At 42.0% G+C, this 25,264-nt stretch overlaps 1 pseudogene across 1 annotated transcript in view; it reads left to right on the forward strand.

Moving 5' to 3' along the window:
* The window catches only part of c3p1 (complement component 3 precursor pseudogene), an 86,473-nt pseudogene that overhangs the window by 47,219 nt on the left and 13,990 nt on the right, over nucleotides 1–25,264 (forward strand). Inside the window, 19 exon segments of the transcript NR_033392.1 lie at nucleotides 1,431–1,592; nucleotides 2,602–2,731; nucleotides 4,975–5,025; nucleotides 7,119–7,227; nucleotides 10,498–10,583; nucleotides 10,868–11,007; nucleotides 11,102–11,314; nucleotides 12,542–12,608; nucleotides 12,762–12,848; nucleotides 13,503–13,706; nucleotides 14,054–14,129; nucleotides 14,813–14,972; nucleotides 16,759–16,857; nucleotides 17,149–17,299; nucleotides 18,215–18,378; nucleotides 18,717–18,756; nucleotides 21,289–21,348; nucleotides 21,558–21,648; nucleotides 23,301–23,352. The product of NR_033392.1 is annotated as a complement component 3 precursor pseudogene (transcript).

The raw sequence follows: 25,264 nt of genomic DNA on the forward strand, positions 1-25,264 counted from the left end.
TCTCCTTGAAACTGTGTGAAACAGAAAATAATAAGGGGTTTACTTCCCCTTGAAACTGGGTGAAACAGAAAATAATACAAGGAATAACTTCTCCTTGAAACTGGGTGAAACAGAAAATAATGAGGGGTTTACTTCCCCTTGAAACTGGGTGAAACAGAAAATAATACAAGGAATAACTTCCCCTTGAAACTGGGTGAAACAGAAAATAATACAAGGAATAACTTCTCCCTGAAACTGGGTGAAACAGAAAATAATGAGGGGTTTACTTCCCCTTGAAACTGGGTGAAACAGAAAATAATACAAGGAATAACTTCTCCTTGAAACTGGGTGAAACAGAAAATAATGAGGGGTTTACTTCCCCTTGAAACTGGGTGAAACAGAAAATAATACAAGGAATAACTTCTCCCTGAAACTGGGTGAAACAGAAAACAATGAGGGGATTCATTTCTCATTGAAACTGGGTGAAACAGAAAATAATGAGGGGATTAACTTCTCCTTGAAAATGTGCCAAGGACAGGCAGTCACTGACTATTCTATTCCTCTACTATTCTAATCCTAATGGGACTCGACAGATTAAACAAATTTTTTTTTACAAAAAAAAAGTTAAAACATTAATAAATCCCGAGTTTTCTAAAAACTCGAATTTTTGGGGGAAATTTTTCGAAACACTGGAATTTTGCGACAAACAATATCAGAAAAATCAAGTACTGGCAAAAACCCATTTGTAAATGATCATATGTAATTATGCCCAACTGATTAATATCAGTTATCTATTATCTACATTTTGGGGCTGATTTACTAATCCACGAATCCGAATGGGAAAAATTCGGATTGGAAACGAACATTTTGCGACTTTTTCGTATCTTTTGTGATTTTTTCGTCGCCGTTGCGACTTTTTCGTGAATTGTCACGACTTTTTCGTAGCCGTTACGACTTGCGCCAATTGTCGCGACTTTTTCGTAGTCGTTACGACTTGCGCGAATTGGCGCGACTTTTTCGTATTGAGCGCTAGTGAACGGTGCGCAAACCTTTCCGATTTTTTTTTCGCGACGGCTACGAAAAAGTTGCGTCAAATTACGAACAAGTCGCGACGGCGACGAAAAAATCTCAAAATACCGATCATTACAAAAAAAACGAATTCGGATGCTTTCGATCCATTCGTGGATTAGTAAATCAGCCCCTTTGTGTTACTTATTAGCAATTAATTCACTATTAATCAATATTTTATATGTATATTGAAGGCATGAGTCTTCCCCAGTTAGACTCACTAACGTTCACCGGTCATGTTAATAATCTAACCAACAATTATGTGGCATAAATTCTCATAACTTGTGTTTTAAGACCTTAGTTGTTTTTGTCTATGACTCTATTGGGTCAGTCCTGAGCAGATCAACGTCACAATGCATCAACACTCTAATTTCATTACTTAGTTGGGGGTGACAGGCTACAAGGATAAAGATAATGAGGTCCAAAGACCAGGTCTTCCCATAAAGCTGAAGCTCAGAGCTGAGCCCAAGGCCAAGGTGGTGTTGGTGGCTGTGGATCAAGGCGTCTTTGTGGAGAACAAGAAGCATAGGATCACTCAGAGTAAGGTAAGAAAATAAAAATACATGTATATGATGTTGCACCAGTCTCACCCTCACCCTTCTGTTTTCTGAATCAGAACCTCTGCCATGGATTCTCTCTTTGACCCGTGCTTAGTTTCACAGATTGTCCCTCTACTGTTTGGATGGGATTCTGACTAGGGATGTAGCGAACCTCAGAAAAAAAGTTTGCAAACCCGTTCGCGAACTTCTGCCAAAAAGTGCGAACTTTTGCGAACTTTGCGAACCCCATAGACTTCAATGAGAAGGCGAACTTTAAAACCTAGAAAAGCCATTTCTGGCCAGAAAACTGATTTTAAAGTTGTTTAAAGGGTGCCACGACCTGGACAGTGGCATGCAGGAGGGGGATCAAGGGCAAAAAATTCTCTGAAAAATACGTTGTTGACACAACGTTGCGTTTTGTGCTGTAAAGGGCAGAAATCACACTACATTTCTAAACTTGTGTAATAAACTGCTTTTACAAGGACTATTGGGTTACAGCAGATGAGATCAGCAGGACAGCTGTCCCCAGCAGCTACATACAGAGCAGTAGAAAGTAGATTACTAGTCAGCAAAGCTACCTAAACTGTCCCTCAAACCCCTGCACAGCTCTCTCCCTATGCTTACTCAACAAGCACACACAGGCAGAATGTAAAATGGCTGCTGGGCTTCGGTTTATATATGGAAGGGAGTGGTCCGGGGGTGGTCCAGGAGGGAGAGCTGCCTGATTGGCTGCCATGTATCTGCTGGCTCTGGGGTGAGAGGTCAAAATTTGGCTCCAGCTAAGGCGAACCCAAAATTGCGAACATCGCTAAAAGTTCGCGAACTTGCGAACACCCGATTTTCGTGCGAATTAGTTCTCCGGCGAACAGTTCGCTACATCTCTAATTCTGACTTCTTGGTTGTTTCATGGACTTATATCTACTCAGTTTTATTCTACTCCCTGGCAGTTGCGAGCCACCTTCTCTCCAGTTTTGTCCTCCTATTTTACACCTTTTCCATTCAACCCATTGTGCAGATATGGGACACAGTGGAGAAGGGGGATATTGGTTGCACTCCCGGAGGCGGCGCTGACAGTGCGGGGGTTTTCTTTGATGCTGGGCTCGCTGTACAGACAAGCGACAGGTTTACTACCCCACAAAGATCAGGTGACTGTTAAATGCCTCTGTCTGTTTACCATGAAACTATGGGCCTGATTCACTAAAGGGTGATAAAACGTGTGCTATTTTTAGTGTGCGCTAAAATTTTTACCGATTTTTCGCACGATTCACTATAAGCATACTTGCACTTTTTTACGCGCGATATTGCATGCGTTATTTAACTCGCGAAGACTATTTCAATGCGGTATTTGCCGGTACATGCGCTAAATTACGCGAATAGTCGCCGCATATGAATGGTAGCATAGAAATAGTGTATAAAAATTGTCGCCGCATATAAATGGTGTATATAAATGGTAGCCACATATAAATGGTAGCATATAAATAGTAGCATATAAATGGTAGCATATAAATGGTAGCATATAAATAGTAGCATATAAATAGTAGCATATAAATGGTAGCATATAAATAGTAGCATATAAATAGTAGATGCTTATAAATAGTAGCCACTAGTGATGAGCAAATGTGTTCTGGTTTCTTTAGTGAAAAATTAGCAAATCTTTCGAAAGATCCACGAAACGGCAAAAATGTTGTGCGGGCAAAAAAATTGTTGCCCGTGACTATTATTTTTTGACACTTGTATCAATTTTTGGATGTGCGGTGAATTTTTGCGTGGCGAATTTTTTCATGCGTTTTGCCATTGGCGGATTGTTTTGCGAAACGCATGAAAAAATCCGCCGTGAAAAAATTCAACGCACGTCATAAAATTCGCTGCGAATCCATGCCTGGCGAAGCATTTCATCACTTGTAGCCAAATATAAATAGTTGCGCAAATGAACGCACGCCATGTTAGCCATACACGCCAATACTTGCAGAAAATTACTGTATTAAAAATGAACATTTCGCTGCAAACTGGCGGCTGCGTCACTCTGGGGGAAACACAGACTTGAATAAATAACACTGTAAATCCATATTTTATTGCAAAAACTCATTTACTGTACTTTTCTATAATTTTTCGCCTGCCTGTAGTAGGTATTAATTTTCGCATAGCCGAATGCGATATTTAGAGTGCAAAAGTTATAGTGAATCATGCGATCGTATTCTTTTCAGCGCGGAAATTAACGCATGCGGTAAAACTAGCGCGAGAAATAACCCATGCGAAAATGGCGATTTATCACACGCGATAATACTATGGTGAATCGTGCGCAAATTATCGCGTCTTTTTTACCGCAAAAAAGCAGGCGATAATTTTTATTGCACTTTAGTGAATCAGGCCCTATATATTTTTGGAAAAAGGGCACAACAATAATTGTCGGGCAATGGCACACTGAGTGATTCCCTACAACAACCTGTGGCTCAGTTGGTGGGTGTCAGATGAGAAAGCAAGTACACTGGCAAGACAGGTGATGATACTTGCCATTGAAGTAAATGGGGGCATTTTGATTGTTTTGTCCCCTGTCCACAAAGCTACAAAATGCCCAGGCACCAAAACATGCAGCCTGAGGGCCTTGTCCTATGAGTTAAGGTGGCCATACCTGGGCAGATTTCAGCTGCCGATATTGGTCCTTTAGACCGATACAGCAGCTTATCTACCTGTCTATGGGCATCAATGATGGGCCTCCCTGAGCGACATCTGACCTGAATTTGGCTAGATCTCGATCAGGGCTGGTTTGATTTTCCCATTGGGTCGGGGACGGCGTTGGCTCATTGATGCAGTCCCTGAACCGAAGGCGCTTATACCTGCTGTTTTTTTTCTATTGATTTTACAACACCACAAAACAACAAGATATGAAACCGTTGCACCAGTCTCCCCAGATCTTGTCAAACTTGACGTATGCCCCCCTCGTCTCGTATATTAATTTAATGAGAGGAAGAGCTCCATCCACCAACCATCTCCAGTGCATAATGACTAATTTTTTGCATGCGTAGCCCGTATTGGTGGGTAGTGTTTCATCTATGACTCCTAATGCCTGCTGTTTTAAAGCTATTGTTTGACCCTAGGGTGTGCAAAAACATTCTAATGGGTGTCTGGATGAACTCTTCTTCTAGCCCCTACTTGCCACACTCGCCTCCATCCTTCCGTCCTTGTATTATAGCTTTGTACCTTTACATCATTACCCCGTCCCCTTACATCATTACCAGCCCCAATATGGAAGCTACAAATATATCATTATATGATTTGGCCCTTTACTTTTTGTTGCTGTAGATCAGTTGGGTCAGTCTCTGCCTTGCAAGTGAGAAGCCCCTTGAATCCATTGGAGCTATAACTGAATATGTTCCTTATTTGCCCTTAGAGTGGAAGTGCCAGACTCATTCCCTGCGCAGAAGACGCTCTGCAGAATATGGTAAGATGTAGTGAAGAAGATGTTTTTTAATTCGCGTTTTTGGGGCCCATTCATTAAACCACGATTTAGTTTTTTTGAGAAAAACTCATATTTTTTCTAATTTCTAGAACTTTTCATTATGTCCATGATAATATCGTTAAAATTCCATGACTTTTTCATGGTTTTCGTTAACTTCCATGGTAGACTTTCCTTGGGCCAGGTTGGAGCTGCAGAGTGCCATTGAGCCCTATGGGAGACTTTCCTTGGGCCGGGTTGGAGCTGCAGAGTGCCATTGAGCCCTATGGGAGACTTTCCTTGGGCCGGGTTGGAGCTGCAGAGTGCCATTGAGACCTATGGGAGACTTTCCTTGGGCCGGGTTGGAGCTGCAGAGTGCCATTGAGCCCTATGGGAGACTTTCCTTGGGCCGGGTTGGAGCTGCAGAGTGCCATTGAGCCCTATGGGAGACTTTCCTTGGGCCGGGTTGGAGCTGCAGAGTGCCATTGAGCCCTATGGGAGACTTTCCTTGGGCCGGGTTGGAGCTGCAGAGTGCCATTGAGCCCTATGGGAGACTTTCCTTGGGCCGGGTTGGAGCTGCAGAGGGCCATTGAGCCCTATGGGAGACTTTCCTTGGGCCGGGTTGGAGCTGCAGAGTGCCATTGAGCCCTATGGGAGGCTTTCCTTGGGCCGGGTTGGAGCTGCAGAGTGCCATTGAGCCCTATGGGAGACTTTCCTTGGGCCGGGTTGGAGCTGCAGAGTGCCATTGAGCCCTATGGGAGACTTTCCTTGGGCCAGGTTGGAGCTGCAGAGTGCCATTGAGCCCTATGGGAGACTTTCCTTGGGCCGGGTTGGAGCTGCAGAGTGCCATTGAGCCCTATGGGAGACTTTCCTTGGGCCGGGTTGGAGCTGCAGAGTGCCATTGAGCCCTATGGGAGACTTTCCTTGGGCTGGGTTGGAGCTGCAGAGTGCCATTGAGCCCTATGGGAGACTTTCCTTGGGCCGGGTTGGAGCTGCAGAGTGCCATTGAGCCCTATGGGAGACTTTCCTTGGGCCGGGTTGGGGCTGCAGAGTGCCATTGAGCCCTATGGGAGACTTTCCTTGGGCTGGGTTGGAGCTGCAGAGTGCCATTGAGCCCTATGGGAGACTTTCCTTGGGCCGGGTTGGAGCTGCAGAGTGCCATTGAGCCCTATGGGAGACTTTCCTTGGGCCGGGTTGGAGCTGCAGAGTGCCATTGAGCCCTATGGGAGACTTTCCTTGGGCCGGGTTGGAGCTGCAGAGTGCCATTGAGCCCTATGGGAGACTTTCCTTGGGCCGGGTTGGAGCTGCAGAGTGCCATTGAGCCCTATGGGAGACTTTCCTTGGGCCGGGTTGGAGCTGCAGAGTGCCATTGAGCCCTATGGGAGGCTTTCCTTGGGCCGGGTTGGAGCTGCAGAGTGCCATTGAGCCCTATGGGAGACTTTCCTTGGGCCGGGTTGGAGCTGCAGAGTGCCATTGAGCCCTATGGGAGACTTTCCTTGGGCCCGCAGAGAAATTCCCTATTTCACCATTGGCAAATTGTTTCATGAAAATTAGCTGGGCAAAAAAAATTCACCAAGATAAAACACCCATTGACGTTAATGTATTCGGAGAAAAAAGTTGCACATAAAAAATAAAAAAGTTGCTCGGTAGGTTGTGGGAAAAAACGCCCTTTGCCTTTAATGTAACCGGAGTGAGAAAAAACGCCGGTTGAGTTGTGTAACGTTTCGGGAATGACCCTTCCTCAGACATGTCTATCCAAGGTCGGACTGGACCGCTGGGACACCGGCACTGGGAAAAATCCCGGTGGGCCTCGGCGGCCCAGACCTGACCCTTGCCGGTGCTCCCTCTGCCTGACCAATTTTGGGACCACCTTGGAGGGCGCCGATCCCTCATCTAATACTAAGCACCAGGTGGAACATTAGTGGAGAGGCCAGGCTGTGCTGCTGAGAGTTATAGTTCATATTATTTTAAGAGTAAGAACCAGAGAGCATCTTTGTCTGTGTTATATGTGCTTGTACTTATGGTTCAAGGAGGTCATCGTTCAGAAACATCAGATATTGACCCTGAATAGGTCGGTTGATAACAGTTTGTGTCTCCAGATGAGGGGGACGATGACCAATATATAAATGAATTTTGGCCCAGGGTGGAATTTCCAGAGAGCTGGTATTGGAGAATGGAACAAATGCCAGAGAAGCCAGACACTTACGGGTAAGTGTTTATATTTCTCCCTTGGCCTCACCCTCCAGGTGTGCACAACAAGTAGTGGTGGGGGAAATAATTCCCCAAGCATGGATTTGGGGTGAATTTCTGTGTTTCCCCATTGGAAGATTGTTTTTGGGCAACAAAATTTGCATGCATAGCATATACCCCATACATAGCATATACCCCATACATAGCATATACCCCATACATAGCATATACCCCATACATAGCACATACCCCATACATAGCATATACCCCATACATAGCATATACCCCATACATAGCATATACCCCATACATAGCATATACCCCAATACATAGCATATACCGCATACATAGCACATACCCCATACATAGCATATACCCCATACATAGCATATACCCCATACATAGCATATACCCCATACATAGCATATACCCCATACATAGCATATACCCCATACATAGCATATACCCCATACATAGCATATACCCCATACATAGCATATACCCCATACATAGCATATACCCCCATACATAGCATATACCGCATACATAGCATATACCCCCATACATAGCATATACCCCATACATATCATATACCCCATACATAGCATATACCCCATACATAGCATATACCGCATACATAGCATATACCCCATACATAGCATATACCCCATACATAGCATATACCCCATACATAGCATATACCCCATACATAGCATATACCCCATACATAGCATATACCCCATACATAGCATATACCCCATACATAGCATATACCCCCATACATAGCATATACCGCATACATAGCATATACCCCATACATAGCATATACCCCACACATAGCATATACCCCATACATAGCATATACTCCCATACATAGCATATACCCCATACATAGCATATACCCCATACATAGCATATACTCCCATACATAGCATATACCCCATACATAGCATATACTCCCATACATAGCATATACCCCATACATAGCATATACCCCATACATAGCATATACCCCATACATAGCATATACTCCCATACATAGCATATACCCCATACATAGCATATACTCCCATACATAGCATATACCCCATACATAGCATATACCCCATACATAGCATATACCCCATACATAGCATATACCCCATACATAGCATATACCCCATACATAGCATATACCCCATACATAGCATATACCCCATACATAGCATATACCCCACACATAGCATATACCCCATACATAGCATATGCCCCCATACATAGCATATACCCCATACATAGCATATACCCCATACATAGCATATACCCCATACATAGCATATGCCCCATACATAGCATATACCCCCATACATAGCATATACCCCATACATAGCATATGCCCCCATACATAGCATATACCCCATGCATAGCATATACCCCATACATAGCATATACCCCATACATAGCATATACCCCATACATAGCATATACCCCCATACATAGCATATACCCCCATACATAGCATGTACCCCCCATATAGCATATACCCCATACATAGCATATACCCCATATATAGCATATACCCCATACATAGCATATACCCCATACATAGCATATACCGCATACATAGCATATACCCCCATACATAGCATATACCCCCATACATAGCATGTACCCCCCATATAGCATATACCCCATACATAGCATATACCCCATACATAGTATATACCCCATACATAGCATATACCCCATACATAGCATATACCCCATACATAGCATATACCCCATACATAGCATATACCCCATACATAGCATATACCCCCATACATAGCATATACCCCATACATAGTATATACCCCATACATAGCATATACCCCATACATAGTATATACCCCATACATAGCATATACCCCATACATAGTATATACCCCATACATAGCATATACCCCATATATAGCATATACCCCATACATAGCATATACCCCATACATAGTATATACCCCATACATAGTATATACCCCATACATAGCATATACCCCATATATAGCATATACCCCCATACATAGCATATACCCCATACATAGTATATACCCCATACATAGTATATACCCCATACATAGCATATACCCCATATATAGCATATACCCCCATACATAGCATATACCCCATACATAGCACATACCCCATACATAGTATATACCCCATCCATAGCATATACCCCATACATAGCATATACCCCATATATAGCATATACCCCATACATAGCATATACCCCATACATAGCATATAGCCCATACATAGCATATACCCCCATACATAGCATATACCCCATACATAGTATATACCCCATACATAGCATATACCCCATACATAGTATATACCCCATACATAGCACATACCCTATACATAGCATATACCCCATATATAGCATATACCCCCATACATAGCATATACCCCATATATAGCATATACCCCATACATAGCATATACCCCATACATAGCATATAGCCCATACATAGCATATACCCCCATACATAGCATATACCCCATACATAGTATATACCCCATACATAGCATATACCCCATAAATAGCATATACTCCATACATAGCACATACCCCATACATAGTATATACCCCATACATAGTATATACCCCATACATAGCATATACCCCATACATAGCATATACCCCCATACATAGCATATACCCCATACATAGTATATACCCCATACATAGCATATACCCCATACATAGTATATACCCCATACATAGCATATACCCCATACATAGTATATACCCCATACATAGCATATACCCCATACATAGCATATACCCCCATACATAGCATATACCCCATACATAGTATATACCCCATACATAGCATATACCCCCATACATAGCATGTACCCCCCATATAGCATATACCCCATACATAGCATATACCCTGTACATAAGGCCTGAAACTCATACATTTATAACTAGGGATACTCTGAATCCAGGATTTGAACCCATGCTCCTGGATGAACCGAAACTGAATCCTAAAAATCATGTGACTTTTTGTCATGTAAACACAGAAGCTGAAAATTTTTGACATTTAACCCTTCCAAAGCCTAATTAGGATTCAGAGTACTGAGGATTCGGTACATCCCTATTTATAACCAAAACAATGGCAAACCCATGATAGCAATTTATAACACTTCAACCGAGGGACTCAATCCCAGTGGTATCTCTATTTCTGTCAATTATTGGCACAACCATGGCTTTTATTTCCACTCTGAATACATCAACTGACTGCTCTGTTATCCCCACAGCATCTCCACCAAGATCTTAAATGTGTTTTTGAAAGATTCCATCACCACCTGGGAAGTTTTGGCTGTGAGTTTATCTGACACCAAAGGTAACTTGTCCTTTATTTTCCCAATTCCTAAACGTGAAAAAAGCCTTATAAAACTGGGCTCCTCCCACTATGGAAAGCAGAAACTGGGCGGGGAGGGGTTGAATGACACTGTGAGCCTAAGGGAGGCCGGGCATTGGTCATCATGGCTTCCTTTCAAAATATATTTCTGCAAGATCGGCAAGTGTTTATGTGCCTTTTCTACATAATGCCAATGAGTGAGTTCATGATAAAAAAAGAGTATATTAATCACTGAGATGTCCATTTTAATTCTCTTCCATGCACAGGTCTGTGTGTGGCTCCGCCCTATGAGATTAGGGTGGCAAAGGATTTTTCTATCGACTTGAAACTGCCACATTCGGTTGTAAGGAACGAACAAGTGGAGATTCGAGCCGTTATCTACAACCACAAGGAAGACAAAATGAAGGTCACTAAGGCAGAATAGGAATATGCTGGTTAAAAAAAACGTACTGGAATTATTGGCAATGGGAAAATCATCTGTCATTTCATTGGCTGCACAGGTGCGAGTGGAGCTGGCCCACAATTCAGAATATTGCAGTCTGTCCACAAATAAGAAGAACTTCCACCAGGTCATTTGGGTCGATGGCGAGTCCTCTGCCGTGGTCCCATTCGTTATTGTGCCGCTTACTCTCGGCCTGCATGATATAGAAGTGAGGGCAGCTGTCTATGGAATGTATGTTTCCGACAGTGTCCGCAAAAGGCTGAAAGTTCTGGTGAGTAAGCTTGGTACCAAATCACTCATGTATTATAAGGGATAATGTACCCCTTACTGTAAATGATAAGGATATTAGCAGTCACTGAGGGGTTCTGTGCCCATATAAAGGCACAAGGCTGCAGGCTGAGTTATACAGGGAACTCTGAGTATCACTCATGTATTATAAGGGATAATGTACCCCCTACTGTAAATGATAAGGATATTAGCAGTCACTGAGGGGTTCTGTGCCCCCCATATAAAGGCACAAGGCTGCAGGCTGAGTTATACAGGGAACTCTGAGTATCACTCATGTATTATAAGGGATAATGTACCCCTTACTGTAAATGATAAGGATATTAGCAGTCACTGAGGGGTTCTGTGCCCATATAAAGGCACAAGGCTGCAGGCTGAGTTATACAGGGAACTCTGAGTATCACTCATGTATTATAAGGGATAATGTACCCCCTACTGTAAATGATAAGGATATTAGCAGTCACTGAGGGGTTCTGTGCCCCCCATATAAAGGCACAAGGCTGCAGGCTGAGTTATACAGGGAACTCTGAGTATCACTCATGTATTATAAGGGATAATGTACCCCCTACTGTAAATGATAAGGATATTAGCAGTCACTGAGGGGTTCTGTGCCCATATAAAGGCACAAGGCTGCAGGCTGAGTTATACAGGGAACTCTGAGTATCACTCATGTATTATAAGGGATAATGTACCCCCTACTGTAAATGATAAGGATATTAGCAGTCACCGAGGGGTTCTGTGCCCCCCATATAAAGGCACAAGGCTGCAGGCTGAGTTATACAGGGAACTCTGAGTATCACTCATGTATTATAAGGGATAATGTACCCCCTACTGTAAATGATAAGGATATTAGCAGTCACCGAGGGGTTCTGTGCCCATATAAAGGCACAAGGCTGCAGGCTGAGTTATACAGGGAACTCTGAGTATCACTCATGTATTATAAGGGATAATGTACCCCCTACTGTAAATGATAAGGATATTAGCAGTCACTGAGGGGTTCTGTGCCCATATAAAGGCACAAGGCTACAGGCTGAGTTATACAGGGAACTCTGAGTATCACTCATGTATTATAAGGGATAATGTACCCCCTACTGTAAATGATAAGGATATTAGAAGAGAAGTTCTCCATAGTGTGTAGCTATGAAACCTGTACTTTACTTAACGAATATGTCTGATCTCTGGCATTTACTATCACCTTCCCTTCCTACCCCAGCCTGAAGGACTGCGCATGACCCAAACAGTAACGTCTATGACTTTGAACCCAGAGGCTGAAGGGAAAGGCAAGCATTCAGATTTCATTCAGTAAACCAAGTTGTTTAAGAAAAAACAAATTCACTTTTCCTATAAACCACATATTATTGTTTCTTGAAAAGAGCCGCCTCCCTCTTTTGCTCTATTTAATGTTTTATATACAGTATATACTCTTTTTATAGATGGGGTGCAGGAAATAACAATTAAGGCACTGAACCTGAACAGCATCGTTGCTGGGACAGATATTGATGCCAGGATCATCCTACAAGGTGAATAAATTCCTCATTGTGCCCATTCTGCTCAATCATCCTGATCTGTGCCATAAGGAACATCCTAGTGCAATGCATTGTGGGTTATGTAGTCCCTGCATGCTGCCTGTAAGCTGTGGGGAAGTTGTTACAATGTGTAACATCAATGTTTTAGTCCCTCCTCCCCTGCCAGGATTTCTAATGATACAGAAATAGAAGAACTGTTTTGCAGCTGGATTTCAGCCTATAAAAATGGTATTTATTGCTACTGAAGGAACAGATTACAGGGATAGGGATATTAGGGGTTTCTCTGTTGTGTGGGAGCCGGAGTATAAATGTAGGTATAAGCAACTACACAATATACATCCATCACACATTTTAGTGGATTTAGTGGTTTGTAAATGTAATCGCTACTCCTGCCTCCGTTTTGCCACTCCCACAGAATTGTGGGTAAACTCCTGGAGCTTCCTGGAGCTTCTACCAACCAGGGTTCTAACAGTGTATTGTGTCAATGGTTAGCGGCATTACAATGGCAAGGCCCATGGACTAGTATTTTGTATACCCCTAGTCTCTAGGTACATATCACAAACAATACTGAATCGAACTCTAATGCCCCCTCTAGGGCCCGTTCCTTTCTTTTATCTCAACCCTAACCCCCATTTGTTTTACATTTAGGAATCTTAGATGATCGAACAAGTGAAGGTTCCATTGATGGTGCCACTCTCAGTCCCTTGATTGTGGTGCCCTCAGGCTCTGTAGAGCAGAACATGGTCACAATGATCTCTAATGTAATAGCTGCCCTCTACCTGGATACCACCAACCAATGGGAGCAAGTTGGGCTGCACCGTAGAGGAGAAACCATCAAGAACATTAAACAAGGTGATTAAACTATGTGTAATGACTGGGGTTAATCATTTTGCCCAATCGGTCAACCTTCGTTGGGACTAATGGGGGCTAGTCACAACCCACAGCTCATTGGGCTGCATAGGTAGACTGTGGGTTGTGGCTAGCCCCCATTAGTCCCAACAAAGGTAGGCAGGAGGGACTGGTTGGGCATAATTAATGGTTACACGAGGAAACCTATCTTGTCACTTTACTTTTTAGGGTTTTTATGGGCACCATTCCAGTTGTTGGTGTAATGGTAGAAGGATTAAGTAGTTGATGTGTCTGGTATGTTAGAAACATCCCAGATATTTATCTAAATGTTACCCTCTCTCTATTTCCAGGTTATGGCCAACAACTCTCTTATCGTAAAGCAGACAACTCCTTTGTGCCCCTAGCAGCCAGGGAAGCAAGTGTTTGGTAAGTCTCTTCTCCCTGTGCCGACTGTGGGGCTCACCTACTATACGCAGGGTGGGGTGCAAATAATGGGCACTATCTGCATGTTTATTGTACTTTGTACCCTGTCCTACACGGCAAAAATTGCACAAGTTAAGGTGCCCATACATGGGCAGATTGTAGCTGCCAATATTGGGCCCTTAGACCGATTCGGCAGCTTAGCGGCCCGTTTTGGGGGACAAACGAGGGGCCTGAAATCGGGCAGATATCGATCGGGCAGGTTAAAAAATTTACCGCATCGGCTCGTTGATGCTGTCCCCAAACCGACTGCGTCTATTACCGGCATTCTAATTCGATCGAATTAGCCTAAATTCACCCGATATAGCCCATACATTAACATGTATGGCCACCATTAGTGAGTGCCAGTGGCACAAGGGCCCTGCCATAGGCCGTGTCAACTTACATCCATTTTTGCCTATCTGTCCTACCCTTCCCAATAATCATATATCCTTTCTTAATTACTGTCATGACACTTATCTAGCCATGTCTCTGTAATGATATCCACTTTATACCGCCATTTTATTTGCATCTCTTCCGGTATTCATTACTGTGCATTTGATCTTGTGGTTGGGTCCATGGTATTTTTGAATAAGGAGTGCATGGTTCATTGCTAATGTTATTTCTTTCCCACCTCATTCCCAATTTAGGCTCAATGCTTACATTATAAAAGGGTTTACAATGGCTGAGGATTTAATAATCGTTAACCGCAATGTACTCTGTGGTGCAATCAAGTGGCTCATACTGGTGAAACAGATGTCCAACGGGCAGTTCCAGGAGATCGCGCCTATTACCCATACAGAGATGATGGTACGTACTGGGAGATACCTATACACAACTGGAGATGGGCCACCATACCTAAGTAATGAACAGTGGAGCTCACAGTCTTTAAAAACCTTTTCTTTTTTATCTTCTTATATTTTATAGACCCAAGTTTATGACTATGAAGATTTTCATTCATCCAGGTCATGGTATATCTAGTATAAATAAATCTAAAGCAACTGGACTTGTTTAGTAATCATTGAAGATGTTTCACTACTCATCCGAGCAGCTTCTTCAGTTCAACTGACTGGTATGGGAAGTCCCCAGCATATATACTCTTCCACTAATCCAATCACAATGGCACAACGTCTGAAACTCACAGAGGTGTGAATGCTGTGGGGTTACTTTGAGACTGAAGAAGCTGCTCGGATGAGTAGTGAAACGTCTTCAATAATTACTTAACAAGTCCAGTTGCTTTAGATTTATTTATACTAGGTAGGGGTTAATTTCATCTGTACTATGTACCCAACTGGAGTAACCTGCTAGAAAGGGAGAAAGTAGCACCAGGTTCGGACTGGGATTCGAAATAGGTCCTGGCATTTCATCTACACAGATGCCAAAAATGGGGCATATTTGGCATCTGTGTACATGAAATGCCAGGACCTATTTCAAATCCCAGTCCGAACCTGGTGCTACTTTCTCCCTTTCTAGCAGGTTACTCCAGTTGGGCGTAACCCAACCAGTCCAATAAATATGTCTACAGCACCTTACAGCAGCCCCCCTGGCATTTGCCTGAACCCACAGATTGCCAGTCTGGGCCTGATTTTCAGTACACAGAGACCCAAACTGCCCCCCCAGCAGCCCAATAAATAGTGAGTGTCTATGGCACCTTACAGCAGCCCCTCTGGCATTTGCCTGAACCCACAGATTGCCAGTCTGGGCCTGATTTTCAGTACACAGAGGCCCAAACAGCCCCCCAGCAGCCCAATAAATAGTGAGTGTCTATGGCACCTTACAGCAGCCCCTCTGGCATTTGCCTGAACCCACAGATTGCCAGTCCGGACCTGATTTTCAGTACCCAGAGGCCCAAACAGCCCCCCCATAGGCCCAATAAATAGTGAGTGACTATGGCACCTTACAGCAGCCCCTCTGGCATTTGCCTGAACCCACAGATTGCCAGTCCGGGCCTGATTTTCAGTACACAGAGGCCCAAACAGCCCCCCCATAGGCCCAATAAATAGTGAGTGTCTATGGCACCTTACAGCAGCCCCTCTGGCATTTGCCTGAACCCACAGATTGCCAGTCCGGGCCTGATTTTCAGTACACAGAGGCCCAAACAGCCCCCCCATAGGCCCAATAAATAGTGAGTGTCTATGGCACCTTACAGCAGCCCCTCTGGCATTTGCCTGAACCCACAGATTGCCAGTCCGGGCCTGATTTTCAGTACCCAGAGGCCCAAACAGCCCCCCATAGGCCCAATAAATAGTGAGTGTCTATGGCACCTTACAGCAGCCCCTCTGGCATTTGCAAGAATCCATAGATTGCCAGTCTGGGTCTGGGTAGCTCCATATGATACAGGGTTTGGTGCCCTAAGGATCACCTGCTACAGCTGCACCAAGGAGTTGCCCTGGGGTAACGTTTCTTGGGTGGCTTCCAGATTCTAATCTGACCCATATGAAATCCCCCAAGAGCAAACATGTACTTACTGTAAGCACTGCCTTGGTGTGTTGGATCCAATGGTGTCAGGCATAAATAACACTGTTACTAGTACTGCTATTATTGCCTTGAAGTAACCGCTCACTCATTGGTGTAAATCTGTTCCTGTGTTACCCAGGGAGGAATCAAGCTCGGAGAAGCAGAGTCGGACGCTACACTCACAGCCTTTGTACTGATTGCTATGCTAGAGAGTCAGAATTGCATTTCTGTGGTCAATGTGAGTACCATAAACATGGGCTGTAGGGTTTCCACAAATACAGTCACTGGGCACTAAAGTTGACAATGTATTTGTATATGAATATCAACACTATTATAAGTCTCATATTTGCCCACAGCTTAAGTATTACATACAAATATATAAGGTCTTATACCGAGGCACATTATAGCCCTGCCCCAAAATGCCGCCATTACTTCCCACACCCAACACGACCAACCTATACAAACAGGTACAGCATTATTTTCTCAACATTCATAATAATGTAAGCTGATCTCTGATCTCCTCCCCTAGAACTTGCTTTTCAGTTCCAACAGAGCTGCAGACTTCCTGATGGGCCGTTACTCTGCTCTGCGCAAACCGTATTCCGTTGCAATAACTTCCTATGCACTTGCGTTGGCCGGGAAGCTCCAGGACACAAATAAGTTAATGTCTGCGGCCACAGGTAGGGAACAATAAATATCTATTACACCCCCACCCATATGCAGGCTTACATGTAACATCCTAGTAAGCCCCAGGACTATAATAGGCATGTCAATAACCTGACATGACAAGTGTCTCCATACCATTCCATGGGCCACCATTTAATTCTAGGATAACTGTGGTTCCTCTCAGGTTCCACCTCCATCTCCGATAAAAAACAAGTCCTACTACCCAGTCCCCATTCCAATCAACCTTAATAAAAGGAAAACACTTATTGTCATTTAGATATAAGCCATTAGGAGGAGCAAGGCTCACCTTTAATCTCTGTGGAGGCCACATCATACACTCTTCTAGCTTTCTCAAAATGCAGAAATACCAGGAAACCCATAACTGTGGATCAGTGCTCTGGTTCCTCTCTGGTTCCACCTCCATCTCCTATAAAAAACAAGTCCTACTACCCAGTCAGGGGCGGGCCAAGCCGACCGGGCGCCCTAGGCAACCCGGTCAGCCACCTCGCCCCCCGCGTACGTTAGCGCGCATGCGCAGTCGAGGGGGGGGGGCTGGCGGTTTACGATGCGAGGGATCATTGCCTCCGCCGCTAATGACAAGCGGCTGAGGCAATGACTAAAGTGAGCGGGCTAGGGGTGGGCAGGAGATGCTGCCTGGCGCCCCCCAATCATTGTGCCCTAGGCAGCTGCCTCTTCTGCCTACCCCTAGTTTGCCAGAATCCATAGATTGCCAGTCCGGGCCTGGGAAGCTCCACATGATACAGGGTTAGGTGCCCTAAGGATCACATCCTACAGCTGCAACAAGGAGTTCCCTGGGGTAACCTTTCTTGGGTGCTCTGGTTCCTCTCTAGTTCCACCTCCATCTCCTATAAAATAACAAGTCCTACTACCCAGTCCCCATTGTCCCCAAAACACTTATTGTCATTTAGATATGAGCCACTGGGAGGAGCAAGGCTCACCTTTAATCTCTGTGGAGGCCACATCATACGCTCTTCTAGCCCTCCTTAAGATGCAGAAATACCAGCCAACCCATGCCATTGTCCGTTGGCTCAAGGGACAGAAAGATCATGGAGAGACTTATAGATCTGCTCAGGTGAGTGATGTTTACTTGTGTATTGTGTAGTTGTATACAGCATAAAGTTATTCCTCCTGCTATAAATTTGTAGGACTTGGCTATACAATGACTATTTGCTCCATGGGTACAACCATGTTGTATAGCCAGCAATAAACACAAACATATCATTTATAAGTCTCTTGTCTTGGCTATTACTATTCTGGTTATTGCATTAACTGGTGTTTTCCATTGTTCTAGGCTACCTTGATAATGTTCCAAGCTCTAGCTCAGTATTACACAGGCACCAAATATCACAATGAGCTTGACTTGGATGTCACCTTTGACTTTTTAGACAGGAGACCACTTTTATCTTATAGGTTCAACCCCTCAAATGCTATGCTGGCACGTGTCCATGAAGTAAGTATAAACATACTTAAATGTATATATAAAGTCCTTTTTTGTTGTGTGGCCTTTGGAATGGAAGAATACTTCCATGTACCTGGAGGAGTCCCGAGCCAGACTTGGATTTCTTACTATTGAGTGCTATTCTGATACCTACTGGGAGCTGCTATCTTGCTGCCTTCCCATTGTTCTGCTGATCGGCTGCTGGGGGAGGGGGGATATCACTCCAACTTGCAGCGCAGCAGTAAAGTGTGCCTGAGTCTGAGCTTTCAGAAGGAGCCAGCGCTACACATTAGAACTGCTTTCAGCTAACCTATTGTTTCTCCTACTCCCATGTAACTGGAGGAGTCCCAAGCCGGACTTGGATTTCTTACTATTGAGTGCTATTCTGATACCTACTGGGAGCTGCTATCTTGCTCCCTTCTCATTGTTCTGCTGATCGGCTGCTGGGGGTGAGGGGGGGGGGATATCACTCCAACTTGCAGCGCAGCAGTAAAGTGTGAGTAAAATTTATCAGAACACAGGTCACATGGCTGTGGCACCCTGGGAAATGAAGAATATGGCTAGCCCCATGGGAAAAACAGATTACAATGCAGGATTCTGCTGGAGAAGCTCTATTAACTGATGGGTTTTGTAACAAACATGTTTTCCCATGACAGTGTTCCTTTAAACAGCTCTGTCTAATCCACTCAACAAAAAAAGCATTTGCAGTTGGCATCTGAAATAAGAGAAGGTAAAAAAAAAAATAGAATAGAAAATGTGAAAGAGAAAAAAAAATGATGAAGATATTGCTGATAATTATAACAATAAATCAATGAGTATAATGATGATATAATAATACTATAATAATGATAATATCATGATTATGATACTATTGATGATAATGCTAATAATAATAATATGATGAAGAAGATATCGATGACGATGGTAATGATAATATGATGATTATAATGACAATGGTGATAATGTGACAATGATGAAGATGATGATGATGATAATAATATAATGATTATGATACTATTGATGATAATGATGATGATGATATGATAATATAATGATGATTATGATGCTAATAATAATAATAATATGATAATGATGATGGTAATGATGATGATAATATGATGAAGAAGATATCGATGATGATGATGGTAATGATAATATGATGATTATAATGACAATGATGATAATATGACGATGATGAAGAAGAAGATGATGATGATGATGATAATAACAATACTGTAATGAGGATAATATGATGATTATGATACTATTTGATGATAATGATGATAATAATAATATAATAGTATTATTATAAAAAGTATAATAATTATATATAATATAATAATGATGATGATAATAATAATAGTGATAATAATAATAGTGATAATGATGATGAAAATCATTCTTCATAATCATGATGAAGAAGATGATGATGATGGTAATGATAATATGATGATTATAATGACAATGGTGATTATGTGACAATGATGAAGATGATGATGATGATGATGATAATAAAATGATTATGATACTATTGATGATAATGATGATGATGATGATATGATAATATAATGATGATTATGACGGTGATGATGCTAATAATAATAACAATATTATAATGATGATAACGGTAATGATGATGATAATATGATGAAGATGATATTGATGATGATGGTAATGATAATATGATGATTATAATGACAATGATGATAATATGACGATGATGAAGATGATGATGATGATAATAATATAATGATTATGATACTATTGATGATAATGATGATGATGATGATGATGATGATGATGATGATGATGATGATGATGATGATGATAATAACAATACTGTAATGAGGATAATATGATGATTATGATACTATTTGATGCTAATAATAATATAATAGTATTATTATAAAAAATATAATAATTATATAATTATATATAATAATAATAATAATAATAATAATAATAATAATAATAATAATAATAATAATAATAATAATAATAATATTGATGATGATGATGATGAAAATCATTCTTCATAATCATGATGAAGATGTTGATGATGGTAATGATAATATGATGATTATAATGACAACGATGATAATGTGACTACGATGATGAAGAAGATGATGATGATAATAACAATACTATAATGATGATTATATAATGATTATGATAATATTGCTGATAATGATAATATGATGAAGAAGATATCGATGATGATGACAAACATGACAATATGATGATGATAATGATTATATAATGATGTTGGCGATGATAACAACGCTGATAATATGATGATGAAGATGATGATGATGATGAAATAATAATGATGATAATAATCATCATCATTCTGCAATGATCTACAGTAAGCAGTTACTTACCTCCTTGTGGGGCTTTGCTTGTGTAATGTAGGACCTTATATATATATATATATATATAAGTTATATATGAGTTATCTATTATAGTAAGATGAATACTCTTTAGTATTGGCATTTCTATGAATACCTTTAATACAACTATGACAAATCCATTTATTTTTTATAGGGGCGGATATTCCGAGATTTTGTAGTAAAAGCAAAAGGCAAGGGAAAGTGTACGTTAAAGGTAAGTTTAGTAGCAACTGTTTAGGCCAAACATGTCATCCTTCTGAGAGTGTTACTTGGGGTGTTCAATATCAGTCCTACCCAACACTCTTTTTAGCTATACTGTGCACTATTACACATGAATTCATTTACAATTGTAACTATTATAAACTAACCATAATACTCTGTATATATCTGTCTGATATCCCAATGGTGTCATTCCCTGCACAGGTGGTGTATGTATATTACGCTTTCGTATCAGAGAACGAGAGGACGAGCAGTAACTTTGACCTGTCTGTGAATGTAAAGGAAGAAACAATGAGTGAGTGCCTTTCCCTTCATTACACAGGGAGTAACACAGCCAGAGAGTATCCCAAAGCAGCATGTTATGGATCCCCTCCAATGACTGCAAATAGCAATTGCCATACATCACTAGCCAAACATAGGGACGCCATATTTTCTGGTGACAGTTATACACATATAACAATATCATGTTCAACAACTGCCACTACTTCAGATGAACAAATGTTTTTGCCTACGCTAAAATGAACAGCCCTATTGTGTTTATTTAATGGTTAAATGATTCCCTTTTCTCTGTAATAATAAAACAGTACCTGTACTTGATCCCAACTAAGATATAATTACCCCTTATTGGGGGCAGAACAGCCCTATTGGGTTTATTTCATGGTTAAATGATTCCCTTTTCTCTGTAATAATAAAACAGTACCTGTACTTGATCCCAACTAAGATATAATTACCCCTTATTGGTGGCAGAACAGCCCTATTGGGTTTATTTCATGGTTAAATGATTCCCTTTTCTCTGTAATAATAAAACAGTACCTGTACTTGATCCCAACTAAGATATAATTACCCCTTATTGGGGCAGAAAAGCCCTATTGGGTTTATTTCATGGTTAAATGATTCCCTTTTCTCTGTAATAATAAAACAGTACCTGTACTTGATCCCAACTAAGATTTAATTACCCCTTATTGGGGGCAGAACAGCCCTATTGGGTTTATTTAATGGTTAAATGATTCCCTTTTCTCTGTAATAATTAAACAGTACCTGTACTTGATCCCAACTAAGATATAATTACCCCTTATTGGGGGCAGAACAGCCCTATTGGGTTTATTTAATGGTTAAATGATTCCCCTTTTCTCTGTAATAATAAAACAGTACCTGTACTTGATCCCAACTAAGATATAATTACCCCTTATTGGGGGCAGAACAGCCCTATTGGGTTTATTTAATGGTTAAATGATTCCCTTTTCTCTGTAATAATAAAACAGTACCTGTACTTGATCCCAACTAAGCTATAATTACCCCTTATTGGGGGCAGAACAGCCCTATTGGGTTTATTTCATGGTTAAATGATTCCCTTTTCTCTGTAATAATAAAACAGTACCTGTACTTGATCCCAACTAAGATATAACTACCCCTTATTGGGGCAGAACAGCCCTATTGGGTTTATTTAATGGTTAAATGATTCCCTTTTCTCTGTAATAATAAAACAGTACCTGTACTTGATCCCAACTAAGATATAATTACCCCTTATTGGGGCAGAACAGCCCTATTGGGTTTATTTCATGGTTAAATGATTCCCTTTTCTCTGTAATAATAAAACAGTACCTGTACTTGATCCCAACTATGACACAAATAATCACTTGGCCATGGTGGAACAATCTGTTAAATTCAAAGTTATTCAAGGCATAGGGATTTGGAATTGGGTGGTCGCCCAGCAATAAGAAAGTCAATTGATCATCTGACTGCAGAAAAGGTAGAGTTGGAAACTATTCTTTATTGACATAGACCACACTTTCTTAGTGGGTATGAAGAATACAACGTTTATGCATGGTACAGCTGGTACATACTGTACGTTCCCATTTAATGTAACCACCATTTTTTTGTCACTTTCTGTCTTTTTGTTAATTTGTTCTTTTTGACCTTTCTTTTCTTTTTTTGGGTTGCAAACAGTTAAGCGACCTGAAGTTGCCAAGGCTACAATTTCTTTGGAAGTCTGTGCCAGGTAAGGAGTCATGCTTCTGACCAACTCCGCAATTGAAGCAACCCTGATGCTGTTTTCTTCATTGTGCTGATTCCTTCCTTGTGCTTTGGGAGCTTGATGACCATTCCTCAAAACAACTTAACACTGTTCATCCCTACAAATGTGTTGCATATCCAATTCTGCTCCGTGCCTTCCCCATATACCTTTAAATGAGGGCAATTAAGTTTTCTGTCAATGCATCAGTGATGGAATTGTAGAGGGCTAGTGACAGGGCCGGCCCTAGGCCGATTGCACCTATTGCGCCCAATCGGGCCCTGCGCCAATGGGGGCCCCGCGCTCCATTGAAAAAGAATAGCTTTAACTCCCCCCTCCCTCACTCCCTTCCACCCGCATGGATTTCTAGTTACATTTACCTCTTATCCCATCAACACCAGAGGAGAACTTCTTCACAGGGGGCTGTGCTGCAATGCGATTGGACACGGGCATAAACTTTGACCCTCTGCTCTCACCGTGCTAAAGCAGACACGCACGCACAGCCCCCTGTGAAGGAGTTCTCCTCTCGTGTCGATGAGATAAGAGGTATTTGTAACTAGAAGTCCGTGGACATGTTTTTTTTTTAAATAACTCAGCGGGGGATAAATGAGCCTGGAGCTGCTGCAGGTAATGATTCAAGCTGTTGCTAAGATGGCTGACATCTTTGCCTGAGAGCATCTGCTATACATAGGCTGCTGGCCTTTACCATTTAATTATATCCCCCAGCCGCACACTAGTTATATAACTGCAATAAACTGGGAGAAACAATGGGACCCGGACACTTTATGGCCACAACAAATATTGCATGTGGAAACTATGGCAGCATAGAGATTCCCCTGTACTAAGCACAATTCAGCAGGAACAGCCCCCTATGTTTGCTCATAGCCATCCCAGTACTAAGCACAATTCAACAGGAACAGCCCCCTAAGTTTGCTCATAGCCTGTACAGAGAGATACCATAAAACTATGGCAGCATAGGGATTCCCCTGTACTAAGCACAATTCAGCAGGAACAGCCCCCTAAGTTTGCTCATAGCCTGTACAGAGAGATACCATAAAACTATGGCAGCATAGGGATTCCCCTGTACTAAGCACAATTCAGCAGGAACAGCCCCCTAAGTTTGCTCATAGCCTGTACAGAGAGATACCATAAAACTATAGCAGCATAGGGATTCCCCTGTACTAAGCACAATTCAGCAGGAACAGCCCCCTAAGTTTGCTCATAGCCTGTACAGAGAGATACCATAAAACTATGGCACATAGGGATTCCCCTGTACTAAGCACAATTCAGCAGGAACAGCCCCCTAAGTTTACACCATATGACAGCCACATGAACTCTGCTCATTGCTGCTCTGTTCTGCTAGTGTTGGGTGAGTCTGGGAATGGGAGTACACTGCAGGGCAAATTGCATTCTTTCCATGGGCATGGCAAAAAAAAAAATTGTCCCTGTTTACATTTTTTAAATGTTGGGAGTTATGCCTGTATTAAGCACAATTCAGCAGGAACAGCCTAAAAAACTATAAAACTATGGCAACATAGGGAATCCTCTGCACTAAGCATAATTCACAATGGACTAAGGGGGCCCTGCAAAAATGGTTCCAATTGGGCCCCGCAGTTGGTAAGACCGGCCCTGGCTAGTGATGAGCGAATTTTTTCGCCAGGCATGGATTCGCAGTGAATTTCTGCATTTCCCCATTGGCGAATTGTTTCGTGAAAATTCCGTTAAAATTCGGCATATAAAAATTAATCACGCAGATTTTTTGTTCGTTGTGCGTCAAATTGGGCGCGGTCGCGGCAAAATTGGGCACGATCGTGTAAAAAAACCCGCGGATGACAGAAAAATAGACGCAGGCGACAAAAAAGATGCAAAAAAAAAATAATTGCGCTACAAATGCGTTTCA

This window comes from Xenopus tropicalis, chromosome 3, assembly GCF_000004195.4.
Source record: "Xenopus tropicalis strain Nigerian chromosome 3, UCB_Xtro_10.0, whole genome shotgun sequence".
Taxonomy (NCBI): domain Eukaryota; kingdom Metazoa; phylum Chordata; class Amphibia; order Anura; family Pipidae; genus Xenopus; species Xenopus tropicalis.